We start from the raw sequence: 10710 nt of genomic DNA, 5'->3' as shown, positions 1-10710 counted from the left end.
GCATATTAATCATGGCTTTTTAAATCTCCAGGTCTGACAGTTCCAACATTCTTGCTATGCCTGAGTTGGTTTTACTGTGTGTTCGGTCTCTTCAAAAAAAATTTTTTTTTGCTCTTTATTATGCCTTGTAATTGATTGAGGGGTGAACCTGATACACAGGATAAAAGAAACTTCTGTGAACAGCATTTAGTAGTGATGGTAAGGTGCAGAACGGGCAGTGTTCACAGTCCAAAAATTAGGCCTGTGATCCTGGACTGTGAGCCTACAAGTCCCTGGTTTTTCCCCTCATTAGGTGGGACAGGATAGTTCCTTTCCCAAACTTGGAGGAAGTTGGATTCCAGACATGGAAGCTAGGAGGAGCTGCACTTGGGTGTCTCCCTTCCCTTGGGGGATGAGGCGCAGATAGAACTGCAGCTGGGTAGGCTCTGATAAAGCAGTTTCTCTTGAGGTCAGGATTTGTTGGAAAGAGCAGAACCATCTAGAATATTTTGAAAATGGTTATCTTCCTCTCCTTCTGCTGGAAGCAAGAGGGGATAGTGAAAACAAGACCGTGCTGGAGTTCCTGGAAGCAAAGCTGAGAAAGTCGTGGGACCCCTAGACCGTCTTCCCCTGGGGCGTCTACGGTGCAGACTTGACCACATTGAGCTGCCACGAGTTTTTCGGTTATAGTTATAATTGTTTTCCCACCTCAGAATTGGTACTGTGGATTTCTGCTCTAGCAAGTTGTGATTTTTTTGTATCCGCCTCTCTTTCCAATTTTGGGCACAGCAATTTGCTCCATGTCCCGGCTTGTCTGATGGAGTTAAGAACAGGTGTTCAGTTTGTACTTGCTAGAATAGACCAACAAGTTCACAGCGCCTTACCTACCAGACTGAAAAAGCAAAAGTCCTTTAACATTACTTTTAAACTTTTAGGCACTCAAGTACCACGGTCAAAAGTTCTTGAGTATATACAGCTCAGTCTCTTCTTCATAAATTCTCATCGCTATGGGCAAACCCATTTTTAGGGAAGCAATTTTTCTTTCCTTTTCTGAAGCTTCCCATTAGTGCTCACTGAATATTATTTATTAGGCAAGGCAAGAAAATACACTTTTGCTGTGGTTCTTGGGTCAAAAATCTACTTAGCTGTTGTAACCTGTATTTATATATTTCTGTGTATTGTTTCCTTTTATGCCTATTTCAAACCCATGTCCATCAACCCAGAATACGAACACACAAAGACAATGTCATCAAAATTACCCTCCTCTCAATCCTCCTTAGGAGACATAATTTTTAGTAAGTATACTCTTTTCAGCAAATAAAAAATATAATCTGTTGAAAACCAAATGACAGATTATTTATTTATTTATTTATTTATTATTTTTTTTTTTTGACAGGCAGAGTAGACAGTGAGAGAGAGAGACAGAGAGAAAGGGCTTCCTTTTGCTGTTGGTTCATCCTCCAATGGCTGCCGCGGCCGGCGTGCTGTGGCCGGTGCACCGTGATGATCCGATAGCAGGAGCCAGGTGCTTCTCCTGGTCTGCCATGGGGTGCAAGGCCCAAGCACTTGGGCCATCCTCCACTGCACTCCTGGGCCACAGCAAAGAGCTGGACAGGAAGAGGAGCAACCAGGACAGAATCTGGCACCCTGACCGGGATTAGAACCCGATGTGCCGGCGCCGCATTAGCCTATTGAGCCGCGACGCCGGCCAAATGACAGATTTTTTACCACAGCGGTACACTGTGATATGCATGTTGATGAGGTTTAAATTCACGTCCCCCCACGTCCCTCCCCCTAACCTGTGGACATTCTATGAGAGGCTGTGGCCCTCAGTATTTCTCTACTTGTAGGTGTCTGTTAGCCTCTCTGGAGCACCAGACCAACATACAGGCAGACTAGACGCACAAGAGAAGGAACACGCTGTCGTGCACTGCACAACCAGTGAGGGTGCCAGTTCCTCCCCTCCAGCAGGGTGCCTCTGAGCAGGTTCCACCAAGACTCTCAGGGCCCCACCGGGCTGAGCTCCAGCTGCTCAGAGCAGTAACCTGCTCATTGCAACATTCCTTTCTGGTTTTGCTCCTTCCTGGTCTCACTTCCTACTCTCTCACAGCATCTCCTGGGATCCCCTCCCAAATGAATCCTTAGACCCAAATCCTTACTCAGGGTCTGTTTTTAGGAGCAACTTGGGAGCTGGCATATGATAAGAGAGGTGTGAACTGTGGGGTGCAGGAATGCAAAGCAGGAGCAGATTAATTCTAGCCGGGAGGTGTGGGGTGTTAGCAGTGGTTCTGTGGAGGAGGAGGTGCTTGGGGCTGATGAAACAAAGGCTCACAGGTGCTGAACACAGCATGCCCCAGGAGCTGGAAGCCATGGGCTCTGGCAGGAAGCTGGGCCAAGGGGTGTCTCGGCCTCTCCTGGAAAATGCTCTGCCCCCAGGATCCAGCAAGGGGGCAGGTCTCTTCTGCCTTGGTCATCTGAAACCCAGCTCAAGCTACTCATCCTCCTTATAGCAGGGGTGCTCTGAAATGCCCAACCCATCTCCTTTCAGTAGGAAAAACCAAATATAGAAGAGGCCACAGCCACACGTAACCTGGAAAAGAGCAGCTTTATGGTAACCGCAGACCAGCCCCGTGTCTTTGCCAGCATGGCTCTTTCTTTTTTTTGTCTCTAGATCTTGATTCACATTTTCCAGGCTCCCATGACGTGCTGTGCACTTGTATTTTGCTATCTGTCAGAGCTGATGGTCTTTCCAAACAGTGTCCACACCTCAGTCCAGACGGGGATTTTTCCTGCCTTCTGTTGGAGACTAACCTTATAGTTACAATAAAAGGAGTAGTGTATCAGAGTCAAAGCAGATGACCCAAGCTACCTCTGCTTTCGAACTCTGTTAGTTCATACGCAAGTGCCTTGCACACATGTAGTCCTGCTCGTTGTCTCCGCCCACGCTGGGGACATGATTTCTCACTAACGAGATGGTCTTCCAGGTCATTCTGTCTCCAGCAAACACTCAGTTATAGCTTCTTGCCATGATCAACAACTGCTAAATTGGTTGTAAACCCAGAATGGGAGCTGAAAACCAGAAACACAGAGGTGTGGCAGGAAGACAAGAGCAATATAGCTTGGTTCATTTTCCCAGCAGAGGAAAGCCAGTTTAGGAAAGACAAAATGAGTACTTCCCGAAGGGGTATGCAATATTGAAAAATAACAGAGAAATTAAAGAAGTTATTAAAGCTTGCAAGAGAAATTGGTGAGAACACTACTCATTTCAGCTCAGCGAGAGCCAGTTTGCGTTATTATGTTTTGCTCTATACTTAGCCTTGGAGAAAGCCACAAATTACAATGGTTAAAGAAAGCTTTCAAAAATGGAAAATAGCAACTTTGCAAGTACAGAACACAACCAGGGTAGGGCACCCTCCAAACCATCCCCAAACAGGGATAGCTATGGTGAATTTACAAAATTCCTCCCTTCCTCCTTCCCTCCCTCTGTCGTCTCCAGAAAATCCAGCCATGATCTTCATGAATGTCTATTACTATAATATTGTTGGGGTGATAAATACCACTTTGCTTTTTTTTTTTTAACTGGGAGCTTCAATCCAAGCTTCGTAGAGCAAGAAAGCTACTGGAGTATTTGCAGGTTGAGTATTTGGAGAGGAGGCTCATTGATGACCTACTTGGATCCAGAAAGAATGGCAGTAATAACATTTACTGAGTTCTTTGTCCAAGGCACTTCCCTATAGGTAGATTACATCTATTCAGCAATTTGTCCTCATAACAACTTTATGAGATAGTACTATTCCTAACCCATTTTATAGATAAGGAGACTAGGGCACCAAATCTGCCAAGCAATTGTCCCTGGTCAAAGGCAGGACCACGGCTTAGTCTGGTTCCGGTGCCTATGCTGTGCTTCAAAGACAAAGCTTTCAACTAGATGTGTCTCCAAATCCATAAGTAGAAGCACTACTGCCCAGTGCGACAGCGTTTGAAGGCAGGGTCTTTCTGAGATAAGTAGGTTTAGACGAAGCCATGGAGGCAGAGTTCTCAAGATGAGGGGAGTGTCCTTGCAAAAAGAGAAAGAAGAGCCCTCTGGCTGCCATGGGAAACCACACCAGCCAGGTGAGGATGGCCAGCTGCAAAGCAGCAGGAGGGCCCTCACCAGGAACCAGATGTGCAGGTGCCCTAAGACTGGATGTCCAGACTCCAGAGCTGGGAGAAATGCTTATTTGCTATATGAGCCACCCAATCAAGGGTGGTTTGTTACAGCAGCTCTCGCAGGCTGGGACAGGCCCCAGGCTGTTCCACAGGCAGAGAGGGAAACTGTTGGCAGCAGAGTTTCAGCTCCCAGATGTGAGACGACAGGTCAGACTGCCATAAAAACTGGGTAAACTCAAGCATGGTAACTGCCCAGTTCCTAGTGGGCCAGTCTAACTGGGTGGAATGAACTCCTGCATAAAGCAGCAGCCAAGAGCTAAACATGCAGCAATTTGAATGTGGACAGGGCTTGGAGTCCAGAGGGGCAAGCCAGTGATACTAAGAAAAGCCCCTCACTCTTCCTTCCTTGAGAGATGGCAAAAATCAAAATCCCTGGGACCTATGAAGGGAGTCCTATGTGAGGTGTCTCTCGTATCCCTCTCAGGTTCTGCCAGAGTCCCAGGTCCAGTGGTTTGTTATTGACCGGTTTAGGTTAAGTTTAAGTTATTGACTGCATGAATGGCCTAAATGCAGCACAATGTACGCCACTCTTCCTCTGTTGAAAGATTCTTGCTTTGTACCAAATTTTTGCCATAAAGAAAAATGCTGTCATATTCTTGCCATGCATACACAGGAGTCCCTTGGTATTCATGGGGGATTGATTGCATGACCCCTGCATATATCAAAAGTCAAGGATGCTCAAGACCCTTATATAAAACATATTTTATATATGCAAAATAGTATTGCACACAACCTATGCGGATTCTCCTGTGTACTTTAAATCATCTCTAGACTACTCATAATACCTGTCACGACGCACATGCTAGGTAACTAGATGTTGTGCTATATTGTTGAGGAAATGATAACAAGAAAAAGCTTGTACATGCTCAGTGAAACACAATTATTTTTTTCGAGTATGTTCTATCCCTAGTTGAGTGAATCACTGATGTGGAACCCCGGATGTGGAAGGTCAGCTGCACACTCTAATGCTTGGGGAATTACATTTCTGGAGAATGGATTCCAAGCAGTGGAGTTTTCGGGAAGGCTATTTCTAATTTGAAAGGTGTTTCCAAGGTTCACTTTCTAAATGGGCTCTGGTAAGTCGCTGTGCGTGGTCTCTGCAGGGTGGATTTGAAACACCCTTCCTCGGGAATTCTGAGGCAATCTTGTCAAGGAGAGGCCAGAGACTCAGCGACCCGGCTGAGCCCTGCTATTCAGACGCCGTAAAACTGCACGGACTCCAGCCTGCTGAGGTGTCTGTAGATGCTTCCAGCTTCTGGACACAGCAGTGCTGGCTGAGCTTCGTTCTGGAAACTTCGCTGCTCTAACACAGAACCGTGTTGCCTCTCCTCTTGAGTTCAGCGCGACCTCTTGCTGGGGCAGCCGCAAGGAACTTGCAAGGGGACTCCCAGGCCCCAGAGTGAAGAGAGTCCACCTCCTACCCTGCAGCTTCCTGCTGGGGCTAAAACTCAGATTTGACTATGTTACCGTCTTATTTTTAAAATGCTTCGTCCCGCCCCCTTTGCACCCAGGGTAAAGTTTTTCCTTTTTAGCCTGGCCCACAGACCCTCCCCAGCCACACCTGCCTCCTCCCTTCACAACCTACTCTCCAATCAGATTGCACATCTTTCAGTTCCTGGATTGTCTCCCGCCCTTTTGCAAACACTATACTCTCTGTTGCATTACCAGAACATCCCATCATTCTACTTCTCTGTTTCCCATGAAGCTTCTTGAAGGCAGGAGTGATGCTAATTTTGGTCCCTGTTGCATATGTGAATGCCAACGTACAGCACGCTGCCTGGCACACAGGAAGTAACAGATATGACAGCTAGATACTACATTGCCAGCCATTTACTCATGGGAGAGCTGAAGTTCAGAGTCTGTTTTCCTAAAGCTGTGAAGCTAGTTAATAGTGTGCCCGGGAGGCTGGCACTGGGGCATAGCAGGTTAAACTGCCGCCTGAGATGCCGGCATCCCATATGGGTGCCAGTTTGTATCTCAGCTGCTCCACTTCTGATCCAACTCCCTACTAATGCACCTGGGAAAATTAGCAGAAGATGGTCCTAGTGTCTGGGCCCCTGCACCCATGTGGGAGACCTGGATGAAGCTTCTGGCTCCTGGCTTCCACTTGGCCCAGCCTTGGCCATTGCAGCCATTTGGGGAGTAAACCAGCAGATAGAATCTCTCTCTTTCTCTCTCTCTGCCTTTCAAATAAATAAGTAAACCTACAAAAATTAGTGGACTGGGGATTAGAACACAAGTCTCTGCAGAGATTCAGTGGTATTTCAAAAAGTTTGTGGAATAACAGAATTTAAATCTAACATTATTTGGATGCAAAATATTTGAAATGCATGCATAGTTTTTTCATGATATGCATATTCCATAAATATTTGAACACTTCTTTTATTCTCAACTATGCTTCATTGCACCTTCAAATGCAATTTAACACTCTCCCAGGCTTAATAAACACAATTATGATGTGCAAAGACTCTGCAAGGCAGTTTTCTCAACCTCTCACTATTGACACTTGGGCTGGGTAGTTCTTTGCTATGGGCTGCCCTGTGCATTGGAAGATGTTTAGCTGCATCCCTGGCCTCTACCCACTGGATGCCAGTAGTATCTTCTCTCCTCCACTTGTCTCCAGACATTGTCAAATGTCCCTGATAAGAACCAGCACTCTAAGAGCACAAGGCACCATTTGAAAAATCCCTACAGCTTTTGGGTTGAGGATAGAAATCTTAGCACAGGCATATTCCAGGTGGGAAGAGGAAAGACAGGTGCAGACCTGCCTAACACTAACTTTGCATCTTATAAGCCACACTGAGCTTCTGCAAAACGGGGAGCATAATGCTGGAAGTTATAGAAAGGAGTAGAAAGAATGCATAGGAAGGACTTACCACTTTATGAGAATTTAACCACATAACTTCTCTCTTTCGACCCACAGCTAGTGGGGTAACTCACCAAAGCAAGCCTGAAGAAAAATGTAACTCAAGAGGGCAGCTGGAAACGCAGGTTGAAAAGGGATGAGTTTGAGGACAAAGGCTTTTGCATTGTGGGAGACAGAAAAAAATAAAGCCCCACATTTCAGGAACAAAGCAGGTATGACATTTGAACTGACAAGCTTACATGTGTGTGGTCTATTATTTCTTCTCTCCTCATTTCATGGTTTCATGGAGAAAAGGAAAAGAAAAAGCCATGCTTAAGGATCAATTGGCATTTTTTAACATGATTACACAGCCTCAATTGGAGGACGGGAACATGCTTCAAGAGCTATCGAAAATGGAGCCGGGTGGCTTGGCACTTGCTCACTCTCCCTCTCTTTTATGAATTTTCATGCAATTTTCATCTTGTGTTTGACATATTGTGTTTGTTTACAGGAGTCCTTCCGTTTTGAATAGCAGCTCTAGAAAAAGTATTTTCTTTCTGTGTGTCTACCATCTTTGCAGACTTTCTACTTTGACACAACAATGCTGTTCCAGAAAACAGCCCGTCCTGGGAATTCCACGTAGAGTTGCAGCCCACGGGTCCAAAGCAGTGAGCTACAGGGACAGTGGCATGCCAAGCCAGGGCTGTTAGATCTGATGCACTCAACCTTCTAACTCCACAGAATTTCATTCCTTCTTTCTGGCAGAGCAAGTCCCATGACCACTCCCAACCTCCTGTGGGCGGGGAAACGCAATCCCACGTGTGTGGCATATTTGGGAATAGCTCCAAGGACCATCTCAAAACTGTCCTTGTGAGAGTCCTGTAGTCCATGCGTGTTACCATTACTCACTCTGATCTATACTGTTTAGAAGACAGGGTGGAGTGAGGATGAACTCTGCAGAAAGTAAAACAGAGACAGAAAAGGCAGCATTGACAGGTGTAACTAAAGCTCTTCCAACCCTAATTGAAAGCATTTTTATGAAAGGCACAAAGTGGTTGCATCTGGCTCTCTGCAAATAGCCTCGTGGCCAGAATGATCAATGTTCCTTTAAGGTGCCAGAAGCTGCTACAGTTTTGACCAAAGGCATCTACATCAGTGAATCGTCCTTTGAGACTGGAACACTGAACCTTTTAAATGAAGGCAACTTACATGGATGCAATCAAACACATCCCTGGTGGTCACTGTAAGCATTAAACATCAATCAAGAGTGCTGTTGAATAAGGTTAAAAAAATCCATTTTGTTGAGGCTCTACGCTCTAATGTTAAACAGAGGAAAAACTAATTTGACAGGATAATGTTTTGCAAGGCTTTTTTCTTTTTTTCCCCCTCTTTTAACACAAACATAACCATGCAACCATCGACTCTCATAAATGAAAGAGAGATGTGTCAGGACTTGCATCTCAGGCCCTGAAGATTGTCACTTTCTCTCCTGAGTTTCAAAGGGTACTGTGGTGGGTATGTAACAAAAAAAAATTAAAAGTTAAATAAACCTAGTTAAGACATGTATTTCAATGGATCCTGTCAAAAAGCAATACAGAAATAAAGGTAACCATCTATTGAAACACACACACACATACTCAGGCAACTTGGCTGATCAGCAGAGCCAGTGCTGGGTTCTGTCGGGAATTAAGCATCCGGTTTATGTGCTATCACACTTCAGACACTTGTTTTACCATTTGAAATAAGGTTATAGAATACATTCTTCTGGTACCTCTATAAGTCAGAATACTGTTGATGCTCTACAGTCATATTGGTTAGGTTCTATATCCAAGGGTTAGTTTATCATGGTGTAAGACTGTATATGGGCCGGAGCCGTGGCTCAATAGGCTAATCCTCCACCTTGCAGCGCCGGCACACCAGGTTCTAGTCCCGGTCGGGGCGCCGGATTCTGTCCCGGTTGCCCCTCTTCCAGGCCAGCTCTCTGCTGTGGCCCAGGAGTGCAGTGGAGGATGGCCCAAGTGCTTGGGCCCTGCACCCACATGGGAGACCAGGAGAAGCACCTGGCTTCTGGCTTCAGATCAGTACAGTGCGCCGGCCGCAGTGCGCTGGCTGCGGCGGCCATTGGAGGGTGAACCAACGGCAAAAAGTAAGACCTTTCTCTCTGTCTCTCTCTCTCACTGTCCACTCTGCAAAAATTAGCCACACCCATGTGCTTAGTCCTTCCCATTCTGGATGTCAACCTCATTCCCCTAGGAACAATCTACTAGGAAGCCACCATCTTGCCTGTTGGCCTGATGTAGGCTTCCAGGGGAGATCTCCATGTTTGCATTTGTTAACTCAGTACCTGATCTTGGCACACATGGGTGGTTGGTAAATATTTGTTGAACAAATGGTGTTGAATGAAACCATGAGCAGGATGGGGAGATGGGCAGAATGATAGGGCACATTCTCCATCTGACGATCCAGTCATCTCCAACCGCTGGTTCATTGCTGGTGCAGCACCAGAGCCATCCTACAAACCTGCTCAGTGCAACAGTCACCTTACAGAGCTGCAGAAGGTTTGTTCCATCTTTTGCCTGGGTTTCTTCCATGTTGTGAGCGTTCTGTGACATTTCACCTGTAGTTCTTATGTGGGAATTCAACCATCTTTACTAATATTCATGTATGCTACAAGGTAGGTGGATTAACAATGTCAACAGTCCCATGACACCAAAGGAAGATGAATGATGGTACTAAGAAAAATATATGTGGAAGAATCATGTACACAGGGGATCAGCAGCTCCTCATGGCTGCATTTACCTTGATATTGACAAGTGAAAAATGAGGTATTTCATTGTGTAAATACCATAGGCAGCCATGTATGAATATGTGGCCTTTCTCATGACCGGAACAATGCTTTCATGTGGAAAACAGCATAACTCCGGTATCTCAGGGACGATCCTCATTTTCTCAGCTAAGTCTGCAGCAGATGAATCTCTGACATTTGAAGCTGGACACCCTGGGGTTAATATTTTTATATTGAGGAAAAATATAATAACAAAATGAACATTAATTTTTAAATAGTTTACTCTCAGCCCACTTTTTCCCCAAAAAAACACATATCAAAAACATCCCAACCTAAAATGAATTTTTTCTTTCCTTTATAACTATCCTTGTACATTTCTTGTGAGACCAGAGTTGGGAAACAGTAGTTCAAAGATGTTGTGGTCAGTTGAGATAATGCTCTTGTCCCCTTTGGTCTCTGTCATCAGTGCACATCTGTGTGTTCTTCTTCACTGGACTAATAGTGGATAACGGCATAATTCAAGTTTTGATTTCTGGGATAGCAAGATCTCTAGACATCCCAAACTGAACTCAAGCTACCGTTAAACTTTCAATTTCCAAAGTATTCTTCACATCCTTAGTGGTGAGTCCCACCTTGGCTGGACATTGGAAAACCCCATGAAGCTTTTAGAAACCACTGACAGGGTAGGTGTTATGGTTCAGTGGGAAAAGCAGCCCTGGTTATTGTAGGTATTTGGGGAGAGAACCAGCAATGGGAAATCTCTCTGTCTCTGTTTCTCCATGTATGTCACAGCCTGGCTTCTAAGGAGAAACCTGGGAGACTGCAAGCACATGGCACCCTATTGTTAGCACAGGAATGGCCAGGGAGATGATGAGGCAGATGAGCCATGGGT

Source organism: Oryctolagus cuniculus, chromosome 4 (genome assembly GCF_964237555.1).
Source record: "Oryctolagus cuniculus chromosome 4, mOryCun1.1, whole genome shotgun sequence".
In the NCBI taxonomy this organism is placed as follows: domain Eukaryota; kingdom Metazoa; phylum Chordata; class Mammalia; order Lagomorpha; family Leporidae; genus Oryctolagus; species Oryctolagus cuniculus.
This window is presented reverse-complemented; position numbering follows the sequence as displayed.